Genomic DNA, 11,146 nt, shown 5'->3' with positions numbered 1-11,146 from the left:
AAATGAGGGTATTCTTTTCTTCTGAGATCTGCCACAGATTTATTGAGTTACAAGTGACAAGAGTTACAATCATATGCCCCTTCTCCTCTCTCTCTTTTCAAAATGAGAATATGAATGTATAAAACTCTCCAAATGCTAAATGAGAAATCAAGTAGCAATTCTGTATTTTAAGATACATCTGTATTATATAGAAAAAGGGATTTCTTCTGTTTTGAAACGACATTATGAAGGAAAAAAAAAGAGCAACCTTAAGAAATTTTAAAAATCCCCTTTTTAGTTGTACATTTGGATCCTTTCAGATAATTAATCTTTAATAAATATTTAAATGTCATTTCTTTCTATATTGCAGTATATACTACTAGTTCTTTAAAAGTTAACAAGGATTAATTTTCTTTCAAAATAAATATTCTGTTTAACAAATCTAGGTTTCTTTACTGACATATTTTTGCAGTCAAGTCAAAGCTCTGATCTTATTCAAAACTCAGAGTTTTATCCAAATTTGTTTACCTGTCTACTAATCAAAAGGTTTTCAGTATCTAAAATCCTGATGATAAAAGAGAAAGAGTCATAAAATGTTCATAGAAATCGGATCAGATGGAGCATCAGCTAATCTGAGTAAATTTTTTCCCTATGATTAACCAGTTCTTAATGACAACATTTCTTATCTTACAACTGTGACATGAAGAGGGAGCTGTAGCTCTTCTGAGACACAGTTCTGCAAGAACCAGCTTATCCACGCTCTCCGATCGCGTGTCTGTTTCTCTTTCTCTCTCCCTCTCTTGCGCTGCCCCTCATTCATTCACTCTTCCATCTTTTTGCCATTGTGCCAGCTCAATTTAAATGTATCTGCTCTGTATCTGTTCAAGTGGAGATAATCCATGCAAAGCAGGAGCAGTGCCTTTCAATGCCTGGTTCACAGAGAGGACTCCGCTTGAGGAGGTCACTCGTTCACGGCCGCTCCTCCCATTATATTTCTCCCCTTATTGCAGACCTGCTGTATGTACACAGTGACTGAAAGGACTCAATTTACTGCAACTGCTGCCTGGCTTTACTTACAACTTTTTTTTATAAAGGAACTTACCTCCATCTGTCTTTTCAAGGTAGGAAGTCTGATTCTTCTAAAGACGTGTGTAATGCCTCCACTGTCTGCTCATTATCAAATGTCACTTGAATGCTTTATATTGTTGCTGGCATTAGGCACAAATGCTGTGATTCCAGGTGCCTCATGCTTTTGTTACTTAACTGTATAGGTACAATTGTTTAAGTGCTGAGTAATTGTAATGTTTATTTTCCCTGCAACCAGCTTCAGTTTTACAATGCAATAAAGAGGATAGTGTCCACTCTCTAATATAGAAATACAAATCTCTATTAAGTTTTCCCTCTTAAAAAATAATCTTTTAGTATGTTTTAACTTATCATGTATTCTGGCCAATAATAGCCAAGCGTACAATTCAACCGTGGTGTTTTGTTTTTTTTTTTTCCAAACCTGGAACATTCCTGCAGCATTTTCTGTGAAAAAGAACTAACTGTTGAGATGTTTTTAACAAGAGCAAGAAAAGGATAGATTTTACTTCATTCTACTGCAAAGCAGGAAACTGAAGGCCTTATTGCTAACAGGCCTGTCAGATAGATTTATTTTTCACAATTTATAAATTGTTACTATGCTATGCATAAGTATTACAATTAGTTAGGATTCATTACTGTCATTATACATGCTATTATTTATTGTTTTGAGATTGAAATTGCATTATAAAAAGTTTAATGTAACAAGGCTAAAAATAAGCTTACGTTTGTATAGCACTGTTTGATATCAATTTTTAAGACTGATTTCAATAGCCAAATGGTTATGTTTGGATTAAAAATGCATGTAAGAGGCTAACAAGACTTGACGATATACATGCTGATTTATGAAGGCAGTTCCTGGGCTTATATTACTTCATATGTGTTTCCTTGAAGTTGCTTGTAATGATATTTTAATCATTTCTTAGTCATTTCAATTTTAAAACATACTAAATTTCTTTGTAGAAATCTCTTTATGATTAGTACAAATATAATATTCCAGTTATAATTTAGATTTCAATAAACCCAATAAGTCTTTGAAAGCAGGCCTTATTAATATTATTTTACATTTATTACCTTATTTTTCTGGCAAGGTATGACATGTGGCTATGACAAGACTATTTAATCTCTTGTATAGTATAGAATTGAACATAAATAGTAAACAAAGTTGACAGTCCTGAAAAGAAGAAAAAATGATCCTCTGGTATACTGAATAGTTCTGATGACATAAATCTTAGTTTTCATCTTCTAGGTAGGTGCTTGTAGTTAGTGGAATTCGAGGGAAAAAATTTATTATCCACATAAAATATCTCAGTGCCAAAAATGTGCAGTTCTTTTTTCTTTTTGGTACAGAGTCTTCTATTTTAAAAATGCATTCTGATTTTTGAGTACAGTACAAGGCATGAAGCCTTGTCATTGTTAGCATAAAGAAGACATCTACACAAGTATTACTGTGCAGAGGGCAATCTTTCTGTCTTTGGCATTTGTTAGGTTACTGTACATAGAATTTAACAGATAAATATGTTCTGCTTCGTGGCATTTTAGTGATCCTATTGGTATGCAGGTTACTCTGCTAGGATAGCAACAGGAAGAAAAAGATATATGTTTTATAGCAGTGGGTAATAAAAGCCCTACACAGTGAGAAAAGAGGAATATGACTTATTTCTTACACAGTAATTAGAATTTCTTTAAAACTCTTTGAAATACAGAATGATAAAGTAAACTGAGGCGTCCCAAGAAGGACTAATTGAATTTATCTATTCAAATCATGTTGTTCCCCATGAATATCGTCTTCCCAGACACTGTCACTGGAGGATTCCATTCACATCTTCAATATTACCAGGGAGGAAAGAAAGGATCTGTGACTAACGGTAGAGGGTGATTCTTTCATATTTAAAATGACTTTGAGAGAGGCAACCGACACTTGAAAACCTTAACAGATGGAAAGGTGTGTGGGATTGTCTGGTTGTTTGAACTTGAAACTAGTGTGCAACTGAAGGATGCCCTTTCAGAACAAAGGAACGCCATGTAATACTCTTCAGCAATCAAGCTGAGGACAGATATAAAAAGTGGTCAGGGAGATCTTTTGGGGACAGAGAAAATGCAAACAATGAGGCATTCTCTTTTCAACCAAATTACTAGTATTTGATAGGTGTGATGGCATTCCCCCCGTGGAGTTTCAAACCATCATTTCACAGAGTCATTTCAAAAGCATGTATTTTAGAGACTTTCACATTTGTTTGCAAACCTCCCAGGAAACTCTCCAAAGACCTAACATGTATGCCTTAAGTTAAGTTTTACTGTGCATCCTAAATAAAATGGTCACAGCTTTCAATTCCCCTGGGTTTCTTTTGCTTCATCTGTAAACTTGCCATTCCTCTAGTAACTCATGCAAGCAACTGTTCAAGATAAGTTACATTTTATTCCATTTTAGTATGCCTTGGAGTAGAATGTATAGAACTAGTAAACCTTGTAGCTGTATATAACACCATGTTGTTATTCCCACCTGGCTCTTTTCTGCTGGTTTTACTGAGTACAGTTAAAAAGATAAATTATCATCTTAAAAGGATGCTATAGTGAGTGTTAATAAGTTCTCTGTAACTTCAGAAGCGTTTAGTGGGGCCAGAGAAACTTGCAACCCTGCCTGAGGGAAAACGATGTGTTTCATCAGCAGACATTCAACACTTATATCATCTGTAGACATGAAAAATTTCCTCAGGAACTATTGTATCCTACCATATTTATTTTCTAAATCATGAAACTCATTGCTGTGTATGAATTAAAGGTAATACTAAGTGAAAACTCAGCAGATGCTAATTACCTCTTCTGTCTTAATTTAATCTGTATAACACTATGAGGTCAATGGAACCATCATACCCACTTCCTAGATAGAAACACTGAGGTTTAGAGAAGTTAAAGAACTTAGCCAAGGCCACAAAGTTGTAGTAGAACTGAGCTTTGAACCCATTTACTTTGATACCAGTGTTGACACATCACACAATAATACCTTCCTGACTAATTAGCTCAGATAACATGCAATAAGAACAATCTTCCAACTCATAGCAAAAACATTACTATTTGTCCATTTGTAGTCTTGGTTCAAGTATCTGATTCTGATTTTTCAACTCTTCATGTCACTTCACTCCTGTCTATATTATCATTAAAACAGAGATATATTTTTTAAAGTATTTTCATTTAATACATGACAGAAATTGTTACTCTTGCAGAACATTAGTCCTTTACCTCAAGGAGTTAAGAACTAAGATCTATAATTGACTGACTTGTCTACTGACAGCCTTTGAAGCACTATCCCCACCCCCTCCTCCAACACCTGTTCCGTCCTCCCTATCTAAAGAACAAGACTGACATCTCTTTATATGTTTGCAATTTTTCACTGGTGTAAAGTGCTTAGTAATGATGGAAATTAACCTGAGGCTTTATCTAACTACCTTTTCTTGCAACTCCATTGAAGTTCTGGTAACAATTAAAGTTTTCATGTAAACAACTGTTCCCTTCAGAAAAAATATCTTCCTCTGTCTTGTCATCTTTCTTCAGAATCTCCTGGGTAGTGAAAAGAAGCCCTTTTCCTTGTCTTTCTTTCCATGGGCACATATGAAAGAAAATTTCCCCGGTTGAAATATACCAGTGCATTCCAAAAGTGGATAAAGATCACAAATGAAGTGAAAATGCAACTTTAAATGATGAGACTCTGTCTGTCCTTGAGTCAGAAAGTATTGTTTCCTTCAGGAGAAATGAGCAAGAACAGGTCCATACCAGGAAGCATTTGTGACTTTAGTTTTCTTCATTTATTCCAAATAGCTTGAACACTCTCCTGCTATTCCTAACCCCACCTCTCCCATGAAAGAAGATTAACTATTATGCATGGAACTCATAGAAACCTAATTTAAAGACTGTGTTCATTTGACCTTTGAATATCAAATATGTAATATAAACAAAAATCTGAACAAGATTACCACATAACCAAGTGACAGGATGTGGAGAACATGCAGTTAGTAGCTACTAAGCCAGTTATACATTTCTCTAGTAACGAATAAAAAAGAAAAAAAAAAAAAAAAACCTGATGCCATTCCATGATACCAGCATACTTTTAAAATCTTATTTGAAGTATCAAGCAGATGGACTGTCCTATATATCCAGAACCCCTATCTGCTGGCAGGCAGAAAGTCTGAGAACCTATCTTTGAAGTTATTTTAAAATATCAATTTTGCCTGGATTAGCTAAGTGAGACGTAGACCATTGGTACAGGAAAGGTTGAGAATTAATTTAAATTTGAGCTTACCCTTCCATCATCTCTTGCTGAGTGAGTTCTTAGCCTGTGAGACATTTCTTTCAGATTTTATTTCTCTATTTCTTTGTTGATATTCTTACCTTGAAAAAAAGGGGGGGGGGGTCAGGCAGGAAGAGAACAGGGTATGGTGGTTATGGGCTATGTGTTGATGTAAACATTCAGAGGAGTTAAAAGTGACCTAAAACCATTTGAAGGCTGTGTCCCTCACTGCTAAATTCGTCAGCTGCATAACTGAATTTTCTGTCTGAAAGGTGTTAATTTCCTGAAATTAAAAATAAAATCAAAAGATTGTCCTCATTCTGGAATGCTTGTGAGAAAGGCAAAAATTATTCAGATAACATTTCTTAAATATATTACGAATAGATTTGGACTGAAGAGTTATCAACATATCCAGGCTCAAAAATAAAACCTCCCCTAGCTTTTAAGAGCCAAGTTTGGAAAGGAAAGCCGATATTTGTAAGAAGTCTTAAACCAGGGTTGGAAAGTCTGGTATGTTTGCTTATAGATGTTGTTATATATGTTATTTTCCTATCAATCCTCTCCCAGAATTATTACTCAAGTGCCCTTCCCACAGTCACTGAGAACTTTTCCCTGTGTATTCCCAGAACCTACAGGTTTCCCTATGTATTCCCAGAACCTACAGCTGACATAAGTCAGCTTCTGTATTGTTTTCTTATATTCCCCTGGTTCTTTTATGTGTCATATTCTTGTATTTCAAGTAGCTTATAAACTATTTAAGGGTAAAAATTATCCTTACTCTGTGTCCTTAACACACCTGACTCAGTGTGAAAGCCAAAGGGTATTCTTGATTAATACTTGAATGGCTCACTGATTTTTTTTTAAATCTAGTTATCTTAGTTTATATATATATATATATATATATATATATATATATATATATATATATTTAAAAATTTGTTTCAAGGGCAAAGAGAGGAACATCAATCCATTCAAAACATTTCTTAAGACCTAGCTATATTCTGGACATTGGGCCTATGCTCAGACAGCACATAAAAGTTTACCCATGCTCATTTTTGAAAATAGCAACAGAAAAAGAGATAATTTCAATAGATAAGATTACATGTACACATATATATAGAATTTCTCATTTCCGGAAGTTAAAGAGAGAAGCAACTAGTGAAAGAATTAAGGTGAAAGATCTGAGCAGGAAGAGAATGAAAAAGGGCAAATAAGACAATATAGAAGGCAGGTGGTGGAATGGGGAAGGGAGAGAGAAATTGTGACATGAGGAGAGAGGGGTGTAGATGTTCAAGAATTCAAATCTTGGCATTTCTCATTAACCACAGTTTACAGCTTTTTAACTTCTGTCATTAAATCTTCATACACTATAACTGAAATAGAAATTGTAATTAATCTCAAAGAGAAATTATTCTTTGGCCTAAAGCTTTGGCTTCCTGGGAATGAACATACTAAGTGGGGTCTGGGTCCTAAGTAAGAATGAAAGCAAAGAGGATATAAGGCAGCTTTTAATGTCACCTCTAAAGTAGTCAGCCTGGTAAGAAATCCCACAAAGGAAGCTTACAACCTTGAATCAAATTCTAAAGAAGTACGCCAAATCCAGTCTTACCCAGCAGACTTCGACACATAAGCAGGGTGGAGATGGAGCCTATCGAGGAATGGGTTTCAAGACAGCTTGAAAAGCGTGATTGTCAGCCACTGCACTTCTGGAAAAAGACTGGGATGCGTGGAATAAGACACCAGCTTCAGGGAGCATTGTTATCAGAAATAAAACAGAAAAAGCAGTTTGGGGTTCACCTCCTGGGTAGGAAGGAGGACTCCCTTCTGGGTGTGAGGATCCAGGGAAGATAAAAATCTCCTATTTCCTCAGGAGATGGAAAGTAAAGACACTGAAATCATGGCAGTCGCTCCAGTTGGGGTACTCTGGGCTCTTGCTAGAGGCGTTTTGGTGTGTCAGCTCACAGTCACTTCATTTTTCCGTCCTTAGCCATGGAGATGTTAAAGATGATTTGTGAAATTCTTCTGATTAGCATGTGAAAGTCATTGCATTCTGGCTAGGGAGATTTTGTTGGATTCAGAGAGGGATAGAGCCGCCTGCAGATGACTGTGGAAGCATTATTTCTATCGGATGCAAGAGATATAGGACCGTGGTTTAAAGTCCACATCCTTTACTGGAAGACAAAAATCAAAGGCATTTAAAAATCATGTGAAGTGAGTTTACAGAGGAAGCAGAAACAGAAAGATCACAGGCTTCAGACAGGTAGAACTGGGTTGGGATCCCAGCTAATGGGAATATTATTTAGTTTCTCTGAGTTTCAGCTTCCTCATCTAAAAACTGGAAATAAAAATATGCCTTCTTGGTTTTATAGTGAAAATGGAAAGGATACCTCCTGTATGTCTCAAGCAATGCTGACCTCATGGAAGACATTTAACAGTACCTCCTCATTTAAATTTTGTTTTCTGTCCAAAATCATCAAATTTCTATTACTGTGGATTCCACTCAGAGACACATGTATCTAGATGTTTCGTGGCTTAGTTTTAATTTGTAGCTAAGAAAAGAGATTCATGGGACAACAGAGCACTGATCCTGTTATTGACATAGTGTCTGAGGACAGTCAGACTTAAAATCCTCATATGAGGCTGATTATAGCCGTGAATAGCAAATTCTTAAGTAAAGACGCTTCCTATGCTAAGGGTTATATTTATACTTTTGATTAAAATTAATATTTCACCTACCTCTGCTGACCCAGGTCCTGATTTAATATCCTTAAGGCTTGATGCCTAATGACCAGCATGTGTTAATTCCTACAGCTCTTAAAATGGCATGTCTGTTAGAACTCTCAGGCATGCTAGTGACAGTAGCTAACTACAGAGCTTGCTAAATTTCCTTTTGAGTAAAATCTGTGCAGGCCACTCTGAGAGTTCCCAATATTCAAGTTCAAGATTTAGAACTTTTGGAAGTGTTGACTATGAATTAGTCAAATATAAAATCCATTCAAAAGGACTTTAAGTTCTTTTTTTTTTTAATTTCTGTGTGTGAGGTGAGAACAGAACACATATCAGAAGAAAAGAAACAAGAGAACATGGAAAAATCAAGAGGGTATTTCACAGCTTTGTAAGGTTTTTCTGATTTCTTTGGAAACTATGTAAATGAATTCCTTAAAAACAGACTATCATTGATTTTTTCCAATATTCATTGATTCCCTCGTCATTGCTTCATGTATGTGTTCTCCCAAAACATCTAGTATCGACATTTCTCTCCATCAACTCTGTCCCCAATTCATTATAAGTATATCATTAAGCCCTGTTTAATTTCCTATGAAAGATTATATTAAGTGCACTTTTAGTGTAATTATGTCAATAGTGGAAGATAAACATGTATTAGGCAGTGCAAAATGCTGATTATCTGTCAGGGTAAATCTGTTTATTTCAGATATAGCAATCGGACAACCTCCTGGTGTTAATCGAGAAAGTACATGCTTGTGCCAGGTAGAGTTTGGTGGGGTTCTGACAGCAAAATGCTCTCAAAGGCCCCCTGCTGTGACATAATCCTCATCATACATAAACTTATATACATGTGTGTCTATGTAATAAAATGCAGACATGTGGATCATGAGTTTTAGACATATGTGCCTAAACACTTTTACTTTGGTGTTTTTGCACATATAGAAAACGATATGCAATTTGAGAAGCACCAACATCCAGTTTGCATTAATAGGAATGGCTTGAGAAAGGGGAGAGTGGATTTCAGGATTAGGCTGTGTTTTAGTTTGTGCACAGGGCAGGCTTTGCCCTCAGTAATGTCAGCTCAGAACTATTTTTATTAATCCACAGAAAAAGGAAAAAGGTGGTACAAAAGAGGGGAATCAGGAAAGGGAGGTTTGGTATAGGATGTTCATCTGATTCTCAAAGCAAGCATGCTTCTTTTATTCTTCTAACTTTTTTCCTTAAGATAGTAGTTTCTAAATATATCCTAGAAACACTGCTGACTGCCAGCTGCTATTGGGCACAAATTTCCCCTTAATGAGATAAAACATCATCAGGAAGTCAACATACCACACGTGCCATGGCTGAATTTTACCAGGTTTTCATGCAGCAGAAAATGAATCGAAATAAAAATGAATTGAATATTCAGGCACAGTTTGCGAACCCCTCTGAAAAATAATTTTGTCTGACTTTATTACATTGTGATCATTTCCTGAATGCCATAAAATGCTGAGTAGAATAATAAAAATTGATATGTATATTGACATTTCAGTTTTTCTAAATAGAAGCTGAGAAAATATAAACAGCATTTGGTCTTTGCAACTCTCTCGACCAACCATTCGTATGCTGACTAATTCACTTACTCTCAGATACCTCATTCAGCCTTAATATAAATGTCTTCTGAGATAATTTCTCCCCAGTAGATTATGCTCATCTTCAGTTTGATTCAGAATTTACATGTGTAGTTTGCATATTTTTGCATCAGAGTGTCTGCTTTAAATTAGATAAAGGTCACTGTCATTCATAATCAAGAAGAAGGTGGATTAAAGGTCACAATTCAATAAAAAAATATGATTAGATGTAGAGGTTTGTTCATGTGATTCAGTATCATTGGATAAGTGGAAATCATGAGCCAACAAATTAACCTCAATGTAATGGATGACTTGCTTCACTGGTATCAAAAATCACAGACATTTTTCCCCCAGTGTATAATTGTTTGTCTCTATGAAGCAAAGACAGTCAATTCTGTTAATACTTTTACCAGGAAGTGTCTTTCATAATGCTATTTGGTTTTAGAAGTGACATAAATGACAATTTTATCTCCAAAATAAAGTAGTAAGTTATAATGAATTAATAATAGACAGATGTGGATTAGAAAGTCTCTGGGGACCCATGGTTACTTCTACCATTTTTTCCCTGAGGTGGTTCTTACTTACTTACTTACTCTTTTTAAAGAATGGAGCTGTCACAGCACATTTCTTCTTTTACATACTATTTTATATCTCACATGGACACTTAAGAGCCTCTATAAACCCTTCCAAATCTTGACATCTATCTACTCAGTATTTCTATCTGTGATTAGAATGCATTAAGTATAAAGTAAATGTAGTCAGTAGCAGACAATTAGACTTTTTCAACTTGTACTTTTTAGGGTATACTTGACAGTGACTTGAATAAAGGGAAAGAAACAAAACAAACATGCTAAGCTGCAGTATATATTTATTTTGTCCATAGATCATTCTGAATACTGAAGTAATAATTGATGCACCTTTTATTTGTGTTTAGAGGTTTGACTTAAGTACTGAGGTATCAGTATCAATACTGACTGTAACAGAACTCACTATTAATACAAAAAAGTAGAATCTGATTTCTTCAGCTTATAATATTTCTCTTCCTTTTCAAACGTCCTCTTGACTTAAGGGAAACTCTTATTTTTTCCCTTAATTGCTTATCCACTCTATTCGCTATATTGACATCCTCAAATAGAATAGCCGACCAAAGGAAAAAACAAAAAAGAAACAGAAAGGTATATGAAGAGGTACCACGTTTTTAAAACACATTGTTTATTTTTCCAAAGAAAATCAAACTTTTTTTGTGTGTGTGGGAACTATAAAGGTTAAATGGTTTAAGCAGAGTATAATTAGTTAATTTTGTTAAACATATACTGGATCAATTTTACATTATTTTAATTACCTTTTGGAATAAATGGTTTGGTGAACAAATTCACTTGATGTTCAGGATCAAACAAAATTACCTTTCCTCTGGGTAGGCTTAAGTTTCACAAAATGATTTGGAAATGACCTCCTTTGCTTT

General features: G+C 35.1%; 1 protein-coding gene across 2 annotated transcripts in view; it reads left to right on the top strand.

Annotated features, from left to right (window-relative positions):
• The first annotated feature begins 781 nt into the window (after positions 1-781).
• ADGRL2 (adhesion G protein-coupled receptor L2) overlaps positions 782-11,146 on the top strand; it is a 662,542-nt gene continuing 652,177 nt past the window's right edge. For both annotated transcript variants that reach the window (XM_070467841.1, XM_070467840.1), the window contains exon 1: positions 782-1,100. The gene's annotated coding sequence lies outside the window, so the exon portion shown is untranslated. The remainder of the gene's footprint in view (positions 1,101-11,146) is intronic.

This window comes from Odocoileus virginianus, chromosome 5 (assembly GCF_023699985.2).
Source record: "Odocoileus virginianus isolate 20LAN1187 ecotype Illinois chromosome 5, Ovbor_1.2, whole genome shotgun sequence".
NCBI classification, from domain to species: Eukaryota; Metazoa; Chordata; class Mammalia; order Artiodactyla; family Cervidae; genus Odocoileus; species Odocoileus virginianus.
The sequence above is the reverse complement of the archived record's forward strand: the minus strand, read 5'-3'. Positions and strand labels throughout refer to the sequence as shown.